This window comes from Macrobrachium nipponense, chromosome 4 (genome assembly GCF_015104395.2).
Source record: "Macrobrachium nipponense isolate FS-2020 chromosome 4, ASM1510439v2, whole genome shotgun sequence".
Classification (NCBI taxonomy): Eukaryota; Metazoa; Arthropoda; class Malacostraca; order Decapoda; family Palaemonidae; genus Macrobrachium; species Macrobrachium nipponense.
In genome coordinates, this window is record NC_061100.1 from 93,768,340 (window position 1) to 93,792,896 (window position 24,557).

Sequence of the window (24,557 nt, forward strand, 5' to 3'; positions counted from 1 at the left end):
ATATATATATATATATATATTATATATATATAATTTATAAATATCCATATTCTTTAGATGCTGGAGTTTTAAGTCAATGACCCCTGTAGGCTTTGTTTCACAGGAATAGGTTTTATCTTCTGAATTATATATATTATAACTGAAAATACGACGGCAGTAAGAGTAATAACTTTTATTTCAACAAAGGCTTGTACACGTACCGAATACCGATATGACGGTGACTAAAAGCTATTTCAGCCAATGCGACAAACAACTTATTACAACATCACCCGAGCTACGGAACTCTGCTAGTGTCCATTTACTCCCAACCTTGCAACTTCCATCCTTTTAGAGACACGTCTTTGGCTTTCGTAGGGGCTTAGTCCCTCTATCTCTCCTTCCTTTCCATCTTTTATCTTTTTTTCCAGTTTCTCTCCTGCCGGACAAAAATAGAGAAGGTCAGTGGCCAGCCTAGACACCGTCTAGCCCACTGACCCCCTGCATATATAAAGTTAAACACTTAAAAAATGTGCCGAAGAGTGGCGGCCTGTCGTATAGCATTGCCAGGCGCACGATCATGTCTAACTTTAACCTCTGATAAAATAAAAAATGCTGAGGCTAGTGGCCTGTATTTTTGGTATGTTAGATGATTGGAGGGTGGATGATCAACATACCAACTTACAGCCCTCTAGCCTCAGTAGCGTTTAAGATCTAAGGGCGGACAGACAAAGCCATCTCAAAGGTTTTCTTTTATATAAAACTCAAATTCATAACAAATATACTAGCAACTGTATGATGTCACGTCAGTTGATTATTTTTTTTTTGTGGCCAAGGATCGGTGGGGCCTTATGTACAACCAATCCTAAAAAAGACTACCGATTGAAATATTATATTTATTGAGCGTATCTTAATACATAAGTACCTACAGTCATATGTACATCGGACGTTAACGTATGTATTAGCAAGGTTGTAAAAGTATCCGCAATCACATGTATAGACGTGTATGAATGCCTTACCATAAAGCAAAATTATAAATTTCCCGTATTTAAGACACTAAAATATATGTCTTTAGGGAAAAAATTCAATTGTATATCAGACACAAATTCCAAAAAGCAAGCGTGTACATTTCTGTCTGCTCTGTCTGTCTGTCTGTCTGGCTGTCTGTCTGTCTCTCTCTCTCATATATATATCTATATATATATATATATATATATATATATATATATATATATACATATATATATATATATATATATATATATATATATATATATATATATATGTATGTATATTCGTTTCTTATCCTAAGTACGGTGTGATCCGAAATCTGACATACTATTTTAGCCTGCATGTTGCTAGTTCACATTCACTCTAGGTCACCTATCCAAGTACTGGCCAGAACAGGCGTTGATGTCTTTACTTGATTTAAAATTCATAATTGACATGAAAAGTATTCCTCTTTAGACTCGCTGAAAATCTTGCCTAGTTTCTATCTGACGGTTTAATGTTGCTCATTTTACAAATCTATTTAGACTTATTTTAACAGTCACAGAACGGGTGGACAATTATAACCTCGAAGACGGCTCTTTTAGCTGCAAATGGCGTGTTTTGAACAAGGCGTTGATTATAATTATAATTTTGTTTTCTTCCCAGCTCGGTGTTTGGTTAGTAAGTCATATCTACGAATTTACAATCGATAAGTTCTCCTTATTATTATTATTATTATTATTATTATTATTATTATTATTATTATTATTATTATTATTATTATTATTATTATTATTATTATTATTATTATTATTGTACTTAGGAAGCAGACCCTCTCTCAAGCATACTATATTAAAAGTAATAGCTACTTCAGCAGCGTTCCAATAGTAGAGATTCTTTTCTATTTTCCGAATAGCGGTTTTTTCCGTGCTACTTAAACAGGCTAGTAGAGCGTCTATAGAGGTCATGATCAAATACAGTGTCAAAATCGGTGTTTATATTTGAATTTACAGATAAAGTATGATATCATAGTCATCAAAGTCATTAACGATACTCTCTCTCTCTCTCTCTCTCTCTCTCTTGAAGCCGCTATTCGGAAAATAGAGAAGAATCTCCACAAGTGTAACGCTGCTGAAGTAGCCATTACTTTTAATAAAGTATTATTATTATTATTATTATTATTATTATTATTATTATTATTATTATTATTATTATTATTATTAAAACCAGCATAAGTCGCATTTAGACTCCTACAGGGCTGACCCAAAGCTTCCCCCTTATATAATATCAAAATTTAAGAAAACCACACATTCCAAGAAGTAAGTCAGCTGAGTAAGTAGAAACTAAAGATACAGACAGCAGGCAAAGTGACCGAAGCAAAAGCATTTAGTGGAGGAGGAACACTGCAAAAGTAACTTGATTACACTTGAATACACCTGCGGTGTGGGGAGCAAGGGAAATATTGTTGTCTATTTACTAATTCATTGATTTGATTTTCCGTTTTAATAAGTTAAATATCTTCTGGCTGTGGTTCCTATGACCTTCTCTCACTTCTTTGGAAGCATAACTTTCAATTCAGTGGCTGCTGTGGCGGGCTTGTTCCACATGAATATGGTTCTTCATCTTCTGAATAATAATAATAATAATAATAATAATAATAATAATAATAATAATAATAATAATAATAATAATAATAATAATAATAATAATAATAATATCGCGAGAGTATATATAATGTTCTAAGAAGACCATAATAATAACAAAAGTTGCGAGTTCGTGTATAATTTAAAAACCCTATACAAAGCTATCGAACCCTTTCCTGGGTTCATCTTTTTGGACTGAATACGAACCCAGGAAAGGGTTCGAAAGCTTTGTAAAGGGTTTTTAAATTATACACGAATTCGCAACATCTTTTATTATTGTTGACCTCTTAGAGCAAAATAATAATGATAACACCATATTTTTGGGAATCTTGAGTTTCAAGTTAATGGCCACTGTGGTGGACTTGCTCCATATGAATATAATGATAATAATGATAATAATAAGGCGATACTCAAGTCAAAACTCAATGCCGGAAATATGATAAAAGCCAGAAACACATGGGCGGTGCCAGTAATCAGATACAGCACAGGAATAGTGGAATGGACGAAGGCAGAACTTCGCAACATAGACCAGAAAACGAGGAAACATATGACAATACACAAAGGACTACACCAAAGAGCCAATACGGACAGACTATACATAACACGAAAGAAAGGAAGGAGGGGGCTAACAAGCATAGAGAACTGCCTCAACATCTAGAACAGGGCACTGGGGCAATATATGAAAACCAGTGAAAACGAGTGGCTCAAGATTGCATGGGACGAAGGACTGATAAAAGTAGACGAAGACCCACAAATATACAGAGACAGGAGAATGATAAGCAGAACAGAGGAATGACACAACAAACCAATGCACGGACAATACATGAGACAGACTAAAGAACTAGCCAGTGATGACACATGGCAATGGCTACAGAGGGGAGAGCTCAAGAAGGAAACTAAAGGAATGATAACAGCAGCACAAGATCAGGCCCTAAGAACCAGATATGTTCAATGAACGATTGATGGAAATAACATCTCTCCCATATGTAGGAAGTGCAATACGAAAAATGAAACCATAAACCACATAGCAAGCGAATGTCCGGCACTTGCACAGAACCAGTACAAAAAGAGGCATGATTCAGTGGCAAAAGCTCTCCACCGGAGCCTGTGCAAGAAACACCAGCTACCTTGCAGTAATAAGTGGTACGAGCACCATCCTAAAGGAGTGTAGAAAACGATCAGGCAAAAAGCCTCTGGGACTATGGTATCAGAACAGATAGGGTGATACGTGCAAATAGAGCAGAAGTGACGTTGATTGACAAAATCAAGAGGAAAGTATCACTCATTGATGTCGCAATACCATGAGACACCAGAGTTGAAGAGAAAGAAAGGGAAAAAATGGATAAGTATCAAGACCTGAAAATAGAAATAAGAAGGATATGGGATATGCCAGTGGAAATCGTACCCATAAGGAATCTGGAAAAACTAGAGGCTGAAGTAGCTCCAGGACTCATGCAGAAGAGTGTGATCCTAGAAACGGTGCACATAGTTAGAAAAGTGATGGATTCCTAAGGAGACAGGATGCAACCCGGAACCCCACACTATAAATACCACCCAGTTGAATTGGAGGACTGTGATAAACAAAAACAATAATAATAATAATAATAATAATAATAATAATAATAATAATAATAATAATAATAATGAGGTAGAAAGGGATAACCGAACAGATTCCCGAAAGTTATCTGTACTTTTTCACCTTTAGATACATGTGCATATAGCTAACTGTGGATTTCTTTCTCCAATAATAATAATAATAAATAATAATAATAATAATAATAATAATAATAATAATAATAATAATAATAATAATAATATAGATCGGTTGATGCCCAGCGCTTTTTGCCAATGCCCACACTTGCCCAGAACGAAGTAAGTGACTGCTCGAAAGGCCAGGTTGACCTCGCCGTTGGATCTGACCTTCCGAACGATTACCCGGGTCCCAGTGGGTCATTCAGCTACCCCTGGGGGGTGGGGGGTGGGGAAAGGAAGGTGGTAGGGGCAGGGACGGGCCTGAAGAAACCGCTGCCAGGCCGTTTTGGAAGCGGCGTGCATGCGCGCAAAAGTCGAGAGGAGTGAAGAGCAGAGATTCCGTGTGAGGCATGACCTCGGAACACGTCATCTCATCACTCGTTGGGTTATATCTATAGTCTTTCTTTCCGAGGCTTGAGGTCCGTGTTGCCCAGTGACTCCCCATATTTTGGTGGTGCCATTTTGGCCTGTTATCCACGCGTCACCTACTTTGGTCTATTGGCACGTATCACCCTATATCTGTTCTGATACAATAGTCCCAGAGGATCTTTGTTTGACAGTCTTTTATCATTCCATCAGGTTGGTGCTCGTACCACTTGTTATTGCAAGGAAGCTGGTATTTCTTGCACAGGCTCCAGTGGAGAGCTTTTGCTACTGAATCGTGTCTCTTTTTATACTGGTTCTGTGCAAGTGCCGGACATTCGCTTGCTATGAGGTTTATGGTCTCGTTTCTTATGTTGCACATCCTTCCTATGTGTGAGATGTTAATTCCATCTATCGTTCTTTGATTATTATTATTAATATTATTATTATTATTATTATTTTTATTATTATTTTTTATTATTATTATTATTATTATTATTATTATTATTATTATTATTATTATTATTATTATTATTATTTTATTATTATTATTATTATTATTATTATTATTATTCATAGACAACAGCAAGAGCTTCCCACTGAACAAAAGCCTCTCATCATAATGATAAAAATAATAAAAAAGATAGATGGAAATAACATCTCGCCCATATGCAGGAAGTATAATACGAAAAACGAGACCATAAACCACATAGCAAGAGAATGTCCGGCACTTGCACAGAACCAGTATAAAAAGAGGCACGATTCAGTGGCAAAAGTCCTCCACTGGAGCCTGTGCAAGAAACACCAGCTACCTTGCAGTAATAAGTGGTACGAGCACCAACCTGGTGGAGTAATTGAAGACGATCAAGCAAAGATCCTCTGGGACTATGGTATCAGAACAGATAGGGCGATACGTGCAAATAGACCAGACGTGACGTTGATAGACAAAATCATCAAGAAGAAAGTATCACTCATTGATGTCGCAATACCATGGGGCACCAGGGTAGAAGAGAAAGAGAGAGAAAAGATGGACAAATATCGAGACCTGAAAATAGAAATAAGAAGGATATGGGACATGACAGTGGAAATTATAGCCTTAATCATAGGGACACTAGGCACGATCCCAAGATCCCTGAAAAGGAACCTGGAAAAATTAGATGCTGAAGTAGCTCCAGGACTGATACAGAAGAGCGTGCTCCAGGAAACAGTGCACATAGTAAGGAGGCAGGATGCAACGTGAAACCACACACTGTTAAAACCCTAAGCTTCCAGCTCTCAGTTAAACTTCCAAATCTTACATTGCACTGTAAGGAAACCTCTGTAGATTTAATTTTTTCCTAAAGGACTATTCCCGTTATGGGCTATGTATTTTTGCTACATAGTAACGACCAGCTTTATGTACTACAGCTTTTAAGCCATTATGAAATAGGGTCTTCAATAATTCATGGATCTTGCTTTGTGTAAGCTATGTATTTTTGCTATAATATGATAACCAGCTTTATGTTCAACAGCTTCTAACACCATATGAATGAATATAGGTCTTCAGTTTATCGATTCTGTTTAAAATTACGTTGCTCCGTAATCTGTTATCCTAAAAAGGATACATGTTCGATACCTAAATTATTTTCCCCCCTATATGATCTTTCCTCTTACGAAACCTTCATTTACCAAGATGTTCATGACCTTTGCTGGCGCGACTCCAACTGATGCAAATCTAATCATTAATCAGTGAGATACTGCTATACCAACTAACACCATTCATGCAATTATTATTATCAATTTTTTTGGTCTAACACAGTCATCCTATTCGACTGGGTGGTTTTTATAGTGTTGAGGGGTGGGGGGGTGGCCGGGTTCCGGGTTGCATCCTGGCTCCTTAGGAGTCCATCACTTTTCTCACTATGCGCGCTGTTTCTAGTAGCACATTTTTCTGCATGAGTTCTGGAGCTACTTCGACATCTATTATTATTATTATTATTATTATTTAGGCAACATCTACGCTGAACAGGCCTGTATGGTCACCAACTTGCAACAAAAGGTCCCCATAGACTATGCTGTTCATGTGACGCAATTGTGAACATATAAAAAAATTGCATTTAAATAAAAGATAAACTAAAAACAGGTAAAACAGTTCTAGTAGATCCTGATCCTCAGCAGTGCATTACAAATAATCTCAGATGAAAAGTCAGCGCCAATAAAAAGAAGTAAAAAAAGACAATCGTATAATCAAGGCAGGACCTGAATCAAGGCGACCGAAAATAGTCTACTATGAGATTCAGGGTCTCTGTAACACGGTTTTTTGGACTTTGCTCCTTGTCAAAGCATCGCATGTAGCTGAAAGTTGACATATGTATATTTTACAACCACACACAATTTTGTCAGCATTATCAATAACCTAAACCCGATAGTTTTAATTTTTATAGAGTAAAAATGATCTAGCCGACGCCATGGCCAATGATTACGAGCCAAGAGTCGAAAAACATTTATTACGTAAGCAAGGTAAACACGCCTTTTGACGAAATGTTGCCCCGCCCATCCACCAGGCAGAAACTCCATCGCCTCTGAAACCCAAAGACTTTATGAATGGCGGAACGATGCATAGATGTGGGTGGGGTATCAATGCTAGCGTAGTAATACTACTGTAGCAGTAGTGCCGCAACAGTATAGCAGTTATATACATGAATTAAACGTTTAGGCCAACTGCTGGGATCCTTGAGGATCATTTAGCACTTCTTACAACTACTCCAGAAATTAGTTTTTATAGACAGATGTTAAATTTTCGAATCCAACAGTGCCCATGATAGCCTTCAGTGTTATCCTGAATTATAACGAGGCGAAAGTGGGTGGAGCCTCATGAAGTCATCATTCTGACGATAATTATTGGTGAAGGTTTAAAGCCAATATACGGTAGTACCGGCTGTTTTTTTTTTTCAGTAAATAGGTAGATAGCCAATAAATAAAAATTGCTTGACATTGGATATAGCAGTTATCAAATCAAGCTTGTCTACTATGTTTTTGAAAATTACCAGCTATTCCCTACATCTTGTCACTCTGATTGTGACCTATAAAGTAGACTGTAATTTCTTAGGAAACCTATTTTGGGAGTTAGACTAATAATCGTAATGTTTTTGTATTTAATAACATATTTTGTTGGTTTGTTCATTATGACAATTATCAGTGGAGAGGTTCCAGAGTTCATAAAGGTGTACTGCTTTGCTTGTATTTAAATTTGTATGTCATTGTTGCCAGAGGTTTAGCCTTCGTTACGTACAGCCAATCATCCACCGAGAAAGAGGGAAGAAATGCCGTCATAAGTTACGTAACGAGTGCGTTCGAAACCTTTTCTCTGAGTAAGTTGGCCCGTCTTCAAAATATGTCACTTTTACATTATAAGTACCAAATTTATTCAACCTACGTAATGCAGAATACAGTCAAAATTTATGTGTAGATATAATATGTATTCTGAATAAGCGTTATATTTATGAAATGCATAGATAAAAAGTTATTGCGAAAAAACCGTGTTACAGAGGCCCTGAATCTCATAGTAAATTCGATGGTCTCGGTATAATGCTGTATGAGCCGCGGCCCATGAAACTTTAAGAACGGCCCGGTGGTGGCCTAGCCTATGTCGCTGCTAGACGCACGATTATATAGCTAAATTTAATCTTAAATAAACTAAAATCTACCGAGGCTAGAGGGCCGTAATTTGGTATGTTTGATGATTGGAGGGTGGATGATCAACGTACCAATTTGCAGCCCTCTGGCTTGGCTTCAGTAGTCTTTAAGAGCTGAGGGTGGACAGGAAAAGTGACCATTATATGCCCATTCAAATGTTATTAAGTACTTTTTTGTTAGAGTTAACAGTAAACTTCCACAGTCGATATCATTGAAAGAAATTGACCACAGTCTCTGAAATAAAAAAAGAATATTATTACAATAACATTTAATTCTTTGCTAGTCCTTTATGTATGTGTGTGTGTGTGTGTGTGTGTGTGTGTATATATATATATATATATATATATATATATATATATATATTATATATGCCATATCACATTTCCGTGATTCATATACATATATCGAGCTACAAAGTCCTTTAATATCTAATTCTCTCTACCTCAGAATTAATATATTTTCATATATGCTTAACCGAAGGGGAATTTTTCTCGATATTAGACTTGCCTGGACCAGGGAGCGAACCCATGGATCCTTTCAAGTCCAGGAACGTCAGTGAAGCTTTACCTACTACACCACCGCGTAAAGCTTCACTGACGTTCCTGGATTTGAAAGGATCCATGGGTTCGCGCCCTGGTCCAGGCAAGTCTATTATCGAGAAAAAATTCACCTTCGGTTAAGCATATATGAAAATATATTAATTCCGAGGTAGAGCGAATTAGATATTAAAGGACATTGTAGCTCGATATATATATATATATATATATATATATATATATATATATATATAATATATATATATATATGATTATAATCACTTGAGCACGTGATTGATTTATCACACATTACCACAGGTGAATGATAAGAGTCTGTTAATGGCTTGGAAATAAAGTCGAAAGCGGTTAGGACCTATTTTTCATCTGTGGTAATGTGATATATATATAGGATATATATATATATATATATATATATATATATATATTTTTATATATCATATATATATATATATATATTATATATATATATATATACGTATGCGCGTAGTTTATCAGAATGTCTCCATCCAGAAGCAATTTGAATGGACCTCAATATCTTATAAGACGCGCAGATCACTTGTAATATTACTCGCACTAATGGTAGCCCAGTGCCAGCAGTAGGTGATAAAATAAGCCACTCAGGAAGCAACCTTAAAAGAAGTCATCATTCTCACATTTAGAATCCCGGAACCTGCATAATTCTCACTGATATTACCAGCAGAATTAACAATTGATTTCCTCACACATTTATGAAGAGAGTATGCCAATCCCAAGTCAGTGTAAAAGTTGAGAATAGAAAGAAAGGAACGAAACTCCTTTCTTGTACATCTCGAGGTCTCTGAATAGAGCAGAATATAGAAATTAGGGCAAAGGCCAAGAGCTGGGGAGCATTAGGTCTATTCAGCTCTGATAAGGAAATTGATGGTAAAAAAAAAAAGGTTTGAAAGGTGTAACAGGGGGAAAACTTTATAGTTGCACTGTGAATCAAATGTTAGGAGAAGGTGGAAAGGGCGAAAGAAACTATGGACAGAGGTACAGTAAAAAGAACGAAAGGGGTTGCAGCTAGAGGCCTAAGGGACGCAGCAAAGAACCTTTAGTAAAGCCTACAGTGCACCACATGAAGGCGAAGGGTTGCAGAAGTCTTGCAAACCAGTTTTAGCAGCCGGATGTCAACGACAATGGATCCCAGAGATGTCCTCAGGCTAGTAGAGTTAGTGATACCTATTTTTTTGATCAACCATTAAAAGTTCGCTTCGAAAACAGAGGTTATTCAGCAACGGGACCAACGGCTTTACGTGACTTTTGAACCACATCGAGAATGAACTTCTATTACCAGAAATACACATATCTCACCACTCAATGGAATGCCCGGAAATCGAACTCGCGGCCACAGAGGTGGCAGGCCAAGTCCATACCGAACACGCCACTGAGGCGCTGCTATGTATATGTAAGTTACATCCTAAACCAAAAATATAATTTCTTAGCCAAACCAACGTCTTTTTTTTTTTTTTACGTAAAGGAATGTATCAAACTTATGCTATACAACTGTGAATCAAATATCCGGAATTTATTTATTCCATAGAAGGTCGGCTTTTCGATTTTATGAATTAGTCTGCATCCGATGGTTAGGATAGGTCTATCCCTTCCCTAATGAATGTATCTGAATTCGACAGGAATATGTATATATGAATGCACCGACTTATAGATGTATATATATATATATATATATATATATATATATATATATATATATATTAGATTTATATAGACATATATATATTTATATATATTATCATGTGTTTGTATATATATATATATATATATATATATATATATATATACATATACATATATACATATATACGATATACGAAACATACATACGGTATACAATGAATATAAGACAAAAATCTTAACCATTATACTATACATATATGTATATATACTATAATAGATATATATTATATAATATATATATAAATAGATTGTTTTATTATATTTATATACTATTTATATATATAAATTATATAATATATATATATTATAAATGTTATATAGATATATAACATGTAACTGAACATATAAAACAAGCAACTGTACAACCAAGTAATAAAAATACAGAATCCCAGATTCTCACATAAAAATTTTTTTCAAGAAGATAGAACTTCCTTCTGAACCAAAAGCCCCGCCCCTTTTCGCGAATAAAATACAACAACGGAGATTATTTCTGGCCTGTAGCTCGACTATCAATTGTGACAGTCTTATTGTCGAATTTATGATAGTATAAGTAGTCCCTACTCCTTAGCTACTCCTACCCTCAGGCGGTCAGCTGAGGGAATTTGTGGGCCAGTAGTTTTGTTGTTGGTAGCTAGCTTTCACTTGTGTTTTTTATTTATATATATATATATATATATATATATATATATATATATATATACATTGTAATTTATATACATGATATATATATACATATATATAGAAGAGATATATAATTTATATGATATATATATAGTTTATATGTATATATATACATATATATAATATATATCTATATTATATATATATATATATATATATATATATATATATATATATATATACATATAATATATAACCACAGTTTTACGTGGTTTGTTACATCCCAACAAACAAACCGCCTATAATACTCCCACGAAAACAAACTAAATAACTGAGAGAGAGAGAGAGAGAGAGAGAGCAAAACGAAGCAGACCCGAGAGTTGCACATTATAATTTACTCTCAGGAGTTGAATGAAAGTAATACTTATGGCAAGGAGTCTGGGAGTGATCTTTGCGTTTGCATCGTTCCCGTGTGGGCGCTGAATACGCAATAGAAAACGTACGAATCGAATTGGAACTCGATCGAAAATCATGGGGAGAAAATATGGTCTCTGCGTTATTAGGGTTACGCGTTGTTCCTTACATAAATTTATTTATTTAGATTTTTTTTCTTCAAAGATCATTTGACGATATGATGAAATCACTTTTACGTTGATGAAGAAAAGTAATATTATTTTTTTTCTGTGGGTTAACGAGTACATATATATATGATTTAACAAATATTAGCACGTTAATTTTATTTGAATTATACTGAAGGAAACGAGTAAATGTCTTTCATCTCACAGAAACAAAATACACCGACAGACACAAACACATATATTATGTATGTATAGAAATAAATAAATGTATAAATAAATATATATACATATATATATATATATATATATATATCTATATATTATAATATATATATACACATATGTATACAATGTGTGTGTATATATTTGTACCCTCCTCAGATACAGAAAAAGACAGAGAGTATAAATATTGAACGAATATAGCCATCACAAAACAAATGACCACAAGGAAAGTTGTCTGTATGCAGAAATAGGTACTTGTAATTCGCATCTGGACACAGCAAAAATAAGAGAAATATGTACATAAAAAATCTGGAAATAAAAAAATAAAAAAACAAGAGACAAACGGGTTCAGTTTGTTGTTGTTGCTGTTAGCCTGAGGGAGGAACAACACCTTGCATTCTCTCAGTCATTGCAGAAGATAAAAATAACAGCCGAACAACAATAAATAACTAACGGGCATGAAATATGCAGTGAGCTTAATTTGAAAAATGAAAAAAATAACTTTCCGTGAAATTCATTTTTAAAAGTTAAGATACAGAATATTTGAACAAGACGTTTGTCCCTATTTTCATCTTTTTTCTACGAATGCATGACGTTTTTACACTTTTGAAATCAGCTTAATCCAAAAATAGAAAAAAAGATTAATGTCCCAAATATTTTCCCCCCAAAAATAAAGATATACGATTCTAAACACTATGAAAAAGGATGCGTTTTTTTCTGTTTATACGAATGCATGACGTTTTTACCATTTACAATCAGCTTAATAAAAAAAATGAAAAAGTAAAAAAAAACGATAATTGTCTCAGACATTCTCCAAAATAATAAAGATATACGATTCGCAACACTGAAAAGAGTGTCCCTTTTTTTCTACGAATGCATGATTTTTTTTACACTTTGCAATCAACTTAATACAAAAAATGAAAAAAAAACGATAAATGTTCCAGATATTTTCTCAAAAATAATAAATATATGATTCTCAACACTGAAATGTGTCTCTCTCTCTGTTCTGTTTATACGAATGCATAATGTTTTTACACTTTGTAAACAGCTTAATCCAAAAAATGAAAAGAACGATAAGTGTCCCAGATATTTTCCCAAAAATGATAGAAATATACGATTCGCAACACTGAAATGTGTCTCTTTCTTCTGTTTCTACGAATGAGTGAAATTCGTGCACTTTGGAGTCAGATTAATAAAAAGAATTATAAACAAATGTCCCAGAAATCCTCTAAAAAAAAAAGACAGACGATTCCCAACACTTTGCAAAAGGGTGCCCCTTTTTTTCTGTTACTACAAATGCCCCCCAAAAACACATATACAAATGCACCACGAACCATTAGAGTGTTGCCCGAGCTGGATATGCAAGGGGGGGTGGGTGGATGAAGTGCAGCCAAAGGTGGAGAGGGAAAACAAAAAAGGCAAAAAGGTAAAAAAAAAAAGTGAATATTATGACACAAATCGCACCTCAGCCTCTCGAGACAGAACCACTTCCTACGAGCGGTTCTACCACACTGGCTCACTGCAGCTCGCCAACCGCCGAAGTGACTTACTCAACCTCTCTCTCTCTCTCTCTCTCTCTTCCCTTTCCCCTCCAACTCTTATTAAAACTCCTCGTACTCCCTCTCTCTTTTAAGGTAAGTAAACCTCTTTCTTGATCGACTCAGTTTAAACTATGAAGTGTTCCTTTTTTTATTTTTTATTATTCTTCTACAGCAAATGAACGGGAAACACGGTCAGTCATCATCAGTGACGGACGGGCTGGAAAACGTGGGTACTATGTGTATGTGTATGTGTGTTTGTGTATATTAGCTACACCTAATCTAGTCAAGCGCACTTGATCGTCTTGCAAACAAATTATTGCGTCATTGAAGCCCGTCAGTTCCAAAATATTCTTCTTCTTCACCATTGTTACAGGTGTTATGAACATCTGGCATTTTGTAAAGATAGCAGAATACACATTTCAAAAGGAGACGTAATGGACTAACAGAAAGATCCTTCTAGTCACTTAATCTTCGTCGACCTGTCGATGGTATAGACCCTAAATTATTCTGTATTATATCATTCTACGTTGACAAATAAATGAAACAAAAATGATACGATGACTGAAATATAAAAGAAATACGCACGTCCATGGTAAAGACCATATATATGAATTAAAATATAACAAAACACACGGATATTATGCTATAGACCATTAATAATTTTGTACGACATTCTATATTGACAAATAGACGAAGAAGATTACACGCGGGCATTCTATAGACTAAACGTAATACGTTTATTATTTTACATTGACAAATATAACAAAAATGATATAATGACTAAGATATAATGAAAATACACATTCGATTCCTCTAGAGGTGATGAGCGTAAAAGAATGTGTATTTTTGGACTGTAAATCCATCATTCAGAATAACAGACACGTCTTTTCAAATATAAAGGATAGTAGGAAGAATAAATAATGTATGGAACCCCAGAAAAAAATGGCAATTGTAAAGGATGCAAGAGTCTTAAACTTCAAAGGAGTTCATCAGGACCATTTTTTTTTCTTTGTCGCCAGTCGAGGCTGTTAATTCCACTCAAGCTTTCTTAATGGCAATTTGAGGTAACGTAGTCTAACTTTCAATGTTTTTCTAGCCAGACTCTGCTGATCTTTGTGCTTTAGTTTGAGTGCATAATTTCCCGTTGAAAGGAGAAGAGGCAAAACTGAAATGTTTCCGCGAAAGATTCCAGAATTAAATTCTTATGCATTTCGAATAGATATTAGTCTTCCTGCAGATGATAAAAGCGGTAGGAGGATGTGTATATATACTCTCTATATCTGAGTGACGGTCTCTCTCTCTCTCTCTCTCTCTCTACCTCTCTCTCTCTCTATCTCTCTCTCTCTCTCTCTCTCTCTCTCTCTGTCTGTCTCATCAAAATATGGTGTTCTGCATGGCCTTGCGATTTCTTGTCTTGTCCTTTACTTCGTGGATTATGTCTTTATTTCTATGTATAATATATATATATATATATATATATATATATATATATATATATATACACACTTACATATATATTATATATATACATACATATATATATATATATATATATATATATATATATATATATATATACATATACAGTGCAAACAGCACGCTTACAAGTACATGAATAAGAGACTTCTGAGAAATCCCTTTCAGAAAGAGCAGACCGAATAAGGACACAAGACTATCCAATCACTACGCCCCTCCCTTATTTGGCACAGGACGGTGCCAGGAGTCAATCAATACGCCGATGGTGAACTGAGGAGCCTTGAAAGGGAGTCATTTTGTGATGGAATGGAATACAGTAGGAAAGTTAAGCCAAAGGCCAAGAAACAGCACCTACGAGGTCACTCAGAGTCAAGATTCGAAAGGTTTTGAGGAGAGTGAGATGGAAGGAAGGTTGAGTAAGGCCTACAGTGCACCGCGTGAGGTTGCTTGCACTGAGAGAGCTAGGTGTCTTCGCCTAGCAGGGATTGGCTCTCGAGAAAATGGAAGACTTTTTCCAATCTTGTCTCTTGTAATACTTTGTCCTTTCTTCGATTTTGAGGTCTCGCGTTTCCCAATACAAACCGGCCTTCAGAAAGTCCAAAGCTAATGGAAAAGGTGATCAACAGATAAACATGAAGGAATAGAAAAGATAACCGATACACCTGAGATTCAGGAGACGTCAGAAGTAGCAGCAGAGAGCAGGAATGAAGTTCCTCCTTGCATAGACATTTGGAGATCAGAAGACTCAGCAACTGCACTGGGAAAACTATTCCATATTTTAGTTGTAGCAGGGATGAAAGAAACTCCTAGCAAACTGAGTAGTATTAAACCTGATCCTGGGAAACGACAAACTGTTTGCATTAGCAGCCTGGCAAGTGCCTTATTTACTGTTCTCTTTTATAGGTTTGATCATTCAGGAATATTTTCTACGACTGTCTATTAAAACTGATAATAATGAAAAAAAGTATTTTCAGTCAAAAGCATCTTTAGGTGTTAAGTTCAGCTTATGGATTGCAAATGACATTAAGTTTCCCTATTGAACAGGACTTAGCAATTATAAATGCAATGACGTTTTCCTATGTAACAGGACTTAGCAATTACAAATAAGGAAAAGGACTTTGCAATTACAAATGCTGTGAAGTTTTCCTAAGGAAAAGGACTTAGCAATTACAACTGTCATAAGATTTCCCTAAGGAACAGGACTTAGCAATTACAAATGATTCCTCCTCCCTGTAGTGTTTCTGATAGACCTAGAAGATACGAAGATCTTAACCACAGGTCTGAGTCCATCTAAATGGTGTAGAATGCTTGCATGCTCCAAGAGTTCCGGAAATGAAGGCACTTGACGAGCCAGGACCAAAAAAATAGTCATGCAAAGCGCAAACGAGTTTCGACACATCGTACGAGACCGACGAACCAAACTAGTCCGATGCCAGAACAGGACGACGTAAACTGTTTATAATGGCTAATTGCAGCTCTCACATAAACCTTGATTTATGCCTGTCTTTATCTTGTCGCTTTCATCACCGGCTTAATGGGATCATCTGCTCTGCTGTGTGTCTCTTCATCGCTCCAGAATGGTGAGCAGTTCTTGGAAGTGCGTCTGTATGCAAATCCTGCCCACAAGCTATTTTCCTGTGAGTGTGCTCGTCTGAGAAGAAATTCTGGACGGACACACACGCACACACACGTATCTATATATATATATATATATAGTATATATATATATATATATATATATATATATATATATATATGTATATATATACATCGAGTTACAAATGTCCTTTAACATCTATCCGCTCTACCTCGGAATTAATATATTTCATATATATGTTAACTGAAGGGGAATTTTTTTAGTCGATAAGAAATTTGTCGGCTCACGGTTAACATATATGAAATTATATTAATTCAGAGGTACAGCGAATTAGATATTAAAGTACATTTGTAGCTCGATGTATGTCTATGAATCACGGTAATGTGATATGACTCATATTGTATATATATATATATATATATATATATATATATATATATATATATATATTATATATATATATATATATATATATATATATATATATATATATATATATATATATATATATATATATAAGCAAACAAAGACGCGAGCACATACGCAATCTTTACTGTGACATTAAATCCAGTGGCACTGTAAAATGCCCACTTTTACCCTGAACACAAGAAGACGGAGACTCAAACTTTAAGAATAAAAAAAACTATTTGTTTAATCATCCTAGACTGACGGGATTGAGAAGTTAGCGGTAATTCAGTTAAGTATATTTTAATATCACCATTATAGGAAAATGAGCTAGTTTTTGCTGAGTATAAAACTCAGAAGAGGAAAACGGAACCGAAGGGATATTAAGTCAGGTAAAATTTGGCTTAAACTTAAAAATATTATATATATATTATATAATTATATATATATATATATATATATATATTAATTATATAATTATATATATAAATTATATATATATATATTTTATATATATATATAATATATTATATATTATATCTATATATATATATATATATATATATTATATAAGTAAACAGGAGTCCTAAGCAAAGGGCAGTCAGCAGTACAATTATGTATTTATTGTTAGAGACGTTTGATGTTACTTGTTACTTAAACACGCCATCAGTCTGTAAAAAGGGAAAAATACAAAATAAATTATCAATTCAAAATAGTGGCTAGTTCAAAAACAGTAATTACAGTTCTAAAAACAATGCAAAAGAAGAAAAAACTAATAAATAACCTGATTTTAAGAAAGAAAAACGAAGTGTGTGTGTATACTATATATATATATATATATATATTATATATATATACATATATATATACTTATAATATATATATACACACACATATATATATATATATATATATATATATATATATATATATATATATATATATATATATATATATATACAGGGTGGGCCAAAAGTAGCCTCACAGTTAAAACAGGCAATACGCAGTACATTTATTTTTTTACAAACAATTAAGTAGCACTGTTGTGTGCATTTGTCTTACAGTTCAATTGCATTTATTTAGGAACATTTAATCTCTCAAGTGCTCAAAATGTCCGCCTTCAACGTTGCAGCATTAATTTTCTATTGAAGAGTACTTTGAATGAGAAACAGTTCATGAAGTAACTGTGAGGCTACTTTTGGCCCACCCTGTATATATATATATATATATAATATATATATATATATATATATATATATATATATATATATATATGCTACAGTGTACGTATTCCAATATTGATAGCCTATATATTTCGGCCTAAAGAAATCCAGACAGTTGCCTGAATTCTACAACGTAGTTCATAGCTCTCGCTGTTACACGAAAGCAAATCACCAGTTCAGCAATTTGAATACAATCAGTAACGATCTGATTTTTGCTTCATTTTTCTATAAAGGCGTCATGACTTGTATCTTAAGTAAGCGCACATTCGGACAACGGAAAATATAGGAAGATGTGCTTTGTCAATACGAAGATTTTATGTATTGAAATACTCTTAGAAAATAGTTACCAGGAGTTTGACGTCAAGGGACAGGTAATTATCTCCAACTACTTTTCTACCTCATCGAGAAAGATAAGATCCAGCAGTTAGAAAACTTATTTTGGTAATCATTGATATATATTAGTGTTAGTACATCTATTACAATATACCTTTGCATATTAAAGACTAACATTTTACCACAAAATACGTCATAGCTTCAAAAACTGTGAAAGCCAGTTTCGGTAATTCAAGGTCCTTCCTTCGTTTTGGTTATAATAATCTACATCATTATAAAGCATTAACGTCTGTGTCTAATTTATTTCATAATTCATACGCATTTATAGGCTATTATAGGTATGTCCAATTGATTGGAACCCCTACGCTCTAATAATTTGGCATTATTTTGTGCAAAATATATATACCAGTGATTGCGTACGTAATTCTTCCCTGCATTCAGGAAATTAATGTCTATTCATAGTCAAAATAAAGTATTTTGTTTTATTTGCCTTCTATTGATACGTAATTTACCTAAGTGTAACAAGTGCATATATTGGTATTTTTGATTAACATGAATAAAACGCCAACGCTCTTAGACCTAGCAAGCTTGTCGTGCTAAATGTATACTTGATTTTTTTCTCTCTTCATTCTTCGATATCATCAGCAAACGAGTGTCTAGCTTTGCAATATTTGTTCTAATGATATCTTATTTACCTAAATATATCTATATGTTTCGTATTGATTTCCATAACAACATTTTTTGGAATTAGAGCCGATTTTGGTTATTATATTTCAAGAGGATATTTCCTTTCATTTCCTTAAAAGGTATGTTGATAATTTTATAATCATCGAAATTTTTTTTATACCACTACTCTAACATCTCCTTAGCTTTTCCCTGTACTTCAATGACTATTTCCTAATGTTTAAGGAAATGACGTAATTAGCCTAAAAAATTTATGTATTATACACACACACACACACACACACACACACACACACACACATATATATATATATATATATATATTATATATATATATATATATATATATATATATATCGAACTATTAAGAAGAATTAGCTTATCATAATTGCCTTTACTTCTGTGACGCTGTTAAGAGCCACGAAGAATTTATCTATAGAAACCCATTTTTTTTATATAACACCTTCAATAAAATAGTCTGTATTGCTTTATTCATATCCTACAATCATAGCAACACCGATTTCAGCGCTAATAAAAGCTAATAGGTTAGGTAGTTATTACAGAAGAGCATCGCTAACTATACTCTGTTTTTTTTCCATCTGTCCAGCTGCCTGTTGTGTTTTCGCATGGTAGCACTGCGTCCCGGGCTTTAAATAGTTACGCTATGTGTAAGTTTTAGGTAAATAAAAGGATATCTGGGTGTACATTTGCAATTGAAAGGTGTTTTAATAATTTACTGTACGCAAATTACACCGTTAATATTCGAAATAGGATATTATTTAAAGCCCGGGAAGCAGTGTTACCATGCGCAAACACCACAGGCGGATGGACAGATGGAAAAAAAACAGAGTATAGTTATCGTCTTGAAGGCACCGACATTCTCAGTCGTTTAAGTCTCATCATTTCCAACCGAAATGCTAACCACACTATCAGTTATACACACATATGAGAAGAGATGCCTACTCCACCCGCCAACCCTTCAACACAACTCCTTTAATGGATCAGAATTAAGTGGCATTTAAAAAGAATGATTTTTTGTTTGTTTGTATGGCGTTTGTACGTTGTATGGAACCAGTGGTTATTCAGCAACGGGACCAACGGCTTTACGTGACTTTCGAACCACGTCGAGTGTGAACTTCTATCACAAGAAATTTAAAAATGTTAAAGGAATATAATAAACTGGGACAAAACTTCGAGAGTCAATAAACCCCCACTAAGCAGATATTACTTCGCTTCAAACTGCTTGACTAGCAAGTTACCCCCAACTAGACTGAGTCCACGTGAAGCTTACTTCGCTACTAAGCCTATTTGAGTTTTATTTCTATTTATATGAAACCTATTCACGTGAAACAAGCGCACAAGGGTCATGGACTTGAAATGAAAGCTTCCAAAGAATATAATGGTGCTCATTAGGAAGAAGTTAACGCAAGGCAATGGGAATATAGAAAGACACCCTCTCTTATAATAAATTAATTTATTACTTGGAGGCGATCCTTTGGTAGGGTCACTTAACCTATCCACACAAAACAAAACATTAAAACTAAAATTAAAGTAATAGTAAAGTCCTAGATCCGATTTATGATCCATTGTCAATTTTCCTTACATTATCCTGAATTGATGACCTCATTGCTCTAAATTTAGTACCTTGTCAGCCAAAAATAGATTTAGAGATGCATCTTTGTCAATTGCTTTTCGTTTGTACTGCTCATGTCCTTATAACATAAAGTACAAAATCCAGTCGACTGTCAAAGGCTCATAGAATTGTTATTGGACCAAATGGAAAGTACAGTAAGTTCCAGAGGTGAAGCGACAAATTTCAGAATTGATCGTACTTCCTAAGACACTCTCGTGGGGTTGCCAGTTAGTATGTTTTATACCAATTAATGCCATCCTCTTTATCTGATAATACGTAGTATCAGTGATTAACTGTAGAAGCACAGAAAGCATTTCCCCAGTGAATGATCAATGTTAGTTCAATAATTGTTTATTAAAAAAAATCCCTATAGAAACATCTGCGGCTCTCAATGTGTGATATCAAGTGTTCACCACTGAATGGCAGCAGGAACCGAGGGCATAAGCATTGGCCTAATATGATTTGTAAATTAACTTTATACTTTTATAGCGTTATATCGAAAGTTATTATGATTTCTTTTGATAAAGCACAAAGAAGTTTAGCATCTGATTAAATGAAATATAAATAAGACAAGTTGGTGTGAAAAAAAAAAAAAAAAAGCAATCCAAGTTATATGCGCGTTTAGCATTGGCTACATGGTTAGGCCTATTCAAGAATCAAGGAAATCTATTTTCAACAGAGAAGTTGGGTGTGGTTGGTAGTTCTGAGTTTATAGGAAGAGCATAAAACACCATCTTCGAGAAAGGCTCTAACTGCTGATGCTACCTTCAGGTGACTAGGCCTAGTTCCGGGCATAGCAAGGCTTACAATGCAGGGCCACTGCCTGTTATTTAGGCAATGATAGAACCATTAGGACCGACACCAGGACCTGTCCTTGCACCTAGGAAACAGACTCACTATATGAAAAGTAAGAAAGACGTCGCAAGTAACCAGAACACCCGTAAAATTACCACCTGGTTAAGTAGGGAGACGAGACTCCAACCGCCGCCCCCCCCCCCCCCCTCTCCACCTCTACCTCTATCTCTACCCAAAATCCTAACTCCACATTTTTCACTTCAAACTTTTACCTCAAATCTTCGAATCATATCCCAACCGTGAAATTTAAGACTGAATTTGCTTAAGTTGGCGTATCATCAGGGAGTGATATCACTCAAATTCATATTTTCACGAGCAACCAGTAGGTAATCAGTTCGATACAGTCAAGCATAATTGTATAACAGAAATATATGAGTTTTGGGGGATTATATATAATATATTATATATATATATATATATATATATATATATATACTATATTATATATATATATATATATATATATATATATATAGAGATATATAGATAGATATATAAATATATATCTATCTATCTATACTATCTATCTATATATATATATATATATATATATATATATATATATATATATATATATATATATATATATATTATATTTTGCTACTTTCAAAATGCATGTATCCCCTCTTACTATATAAAATGTTATGTATAGAATTTTGTAACATTTTTCAGATTCCTAACTAGCTTAGAGTTGCAGGATGTTTAAAATGTGTGTTCAGATTTTGCATAACATATTGTAAAAGAATATATAATGTAGTAAAGAAAGAGAGAGATTATCTTTGTCCGTTCGAAGCTAGAGTTTTTTTCGTAACTTTTCATCGCCTCTAAATTAGAGGAACTCGCTGTCTCCGTGTTGTTTTTAAAAAACATGTCAATCAACTTGCTCGCTCGATTTCTGTCTCGATTGGGTACGTGTCTTTGTTGAGCTGGTGCGTACATGAATATATACTCGTTTCGTACGTGTTCATCTTTGCCGAATGCCATGTGCAGATTTCACCATTTGTCTGTAAAGTTACGTCACTAGTAGAAGCTTCTAGAAAGAATTGCATCATCTTTCTCATTGCCGAAAACGTTTTGTGCCAGATCCACTGCCCAGCTCTTGTGCGAATTGAAAGAATTCTTTCAGGCTTAAATCCTCAAAGCGTTTACATCTCCCTCTCTATCTCTCTCTCTCTCTCTCTCTCTCTCTCCATCGCACGGCACTTTTGATTTCAAAGTAACGTAACGATTTCATACTTACTGAATGGTCACTCTTAACTTTTAGATTTCAGATTTGATATTTCTTAGAGTTTATTTAGTATTATTTAGTGTTTTGTGGAATCTGAACAAACATTATATTAGTGTGTAACGGCGCCTAATTTTGTGAATTGTGGTGAATTTTTTAACAAGCTGCAGCAAATAAAGAAAATTGGTATACCAAGAAGGTAAAGTGTGTTATATTTTTATTAGTTGCAACTAATAACTAATAGTCAGTGGTTTGGTAAGAAACTAATAACTATTGGTTACGATGGTTTAGAGAACTGATAACTAATGGTTACAATGGTTTGAGTGAAAAGATTGACATTTTTACAAATTGCAAATTTTTGTGTTTTGTGTTTGTTTCATTTGAAGTGATTTTTATGTTTTGTGCATTTATTCATTTTCTTATTGAAGTGTGTATTTATTCTATATTCTGTGTGATTAATACTTCATGCAATTTTGGTATTTTCCACATTTTTCTGTTTTTTCATTTGCATTCACAATTTAATTAACTTAGTTATTTTCGTTACTTAATCGTTGCACATTCAATTGAATTTAACACTTGTGAATTAATTTCCAAATTTCAATTATTACCTACCACTTTTGAATTTTGATTGAATTAATTTTCTTGAATTTTGTGATAAATTAATTTTGATTTAATTTTACTTAATTGATTCAAGAATTAATTAAACTTTACTTTGTTTTCAAGTAACAGTAATTTTCCCTGATATTGTGAATTTTACTTATAAATTTTGAGTTTAATAATAAATTTTTGTTTTTAAAATTTTTATAAGTATTTTATTTCTAACCAGTATATTTGTATATGATTATATCTACCTTAGGTAGAAACATAGAGTGGTAATTGATCTGTTTTCCTTCAATTAACTTGAAGTGACTTAGAACCAGGGAAGTACTTAGACTTTTGAAATCAGGGAAATACTTTTAAAGTTGTTGGTGGAGTGATGCCCTTTGATTCATTTGATTGCTTACAAGATTACCTCACACCTGTTTTGATGAACTTAGTCTGATTTTCGGCAATACTGGTAAGTTGTTAAGGGATCACTGTTGCCTTTAGAGTATTCAGTCGTTTAGTACCTGTGATGAGGGTTCAGGTGTCTGGCTGTTGTGAGGTAACAATAATGAATGGTAAGTGCAGTAACCAGATTTTTGGCTACTTTCCCCCCAAGTATTAATGGTGCCCAGAGACCAGGGAAAGCAGATTTCATTGTCACTCTAGTATATACAGGTGGTGTTAGGGATATATCTTGTTAGGAGAGTGACCATATAGTTTTTGTTTTGCATTTATTGTATTGAATTGTAAGTTGATAACTTAGAGGAAAATGGCTCAGTTCAAGGTTCAGGAATTTTTAGCAGCCCCTTCCATCCAAGTTTTATCTGAAACCACTCTGAATGTAGCACGTGCTGATCTTATGAATAAGCAAGCAGAAAAGAAAGAGAAAAGTGATGCAGAGTTAGAG

General features: G+C 34.2%; 1 long non-coding RNA gene across 1 annotated transcript in view; it reads right to left on the minus strand.

Moving 5' to 3' along the window:
* LOC135211676 (uncharacterized) overlaps window positions 1-13,654 on the minus strand; it is a 59,296-nt gene extending 45,642 nt beyond the window's left edge. Inside the window, exon 1 of the long non-coding RNA XR_010313703.1 lies at window positions 13,428-13,654. This is a non-coding gene — a long non-coding RNA (uncharacterized LOC135211676). The remainder of the gene's footprint in view (window positions 1-13,427) is intronic.
* Between the last annotated feature and the right edge of the window lie 10,903 nt (window positions 13,655-24,557).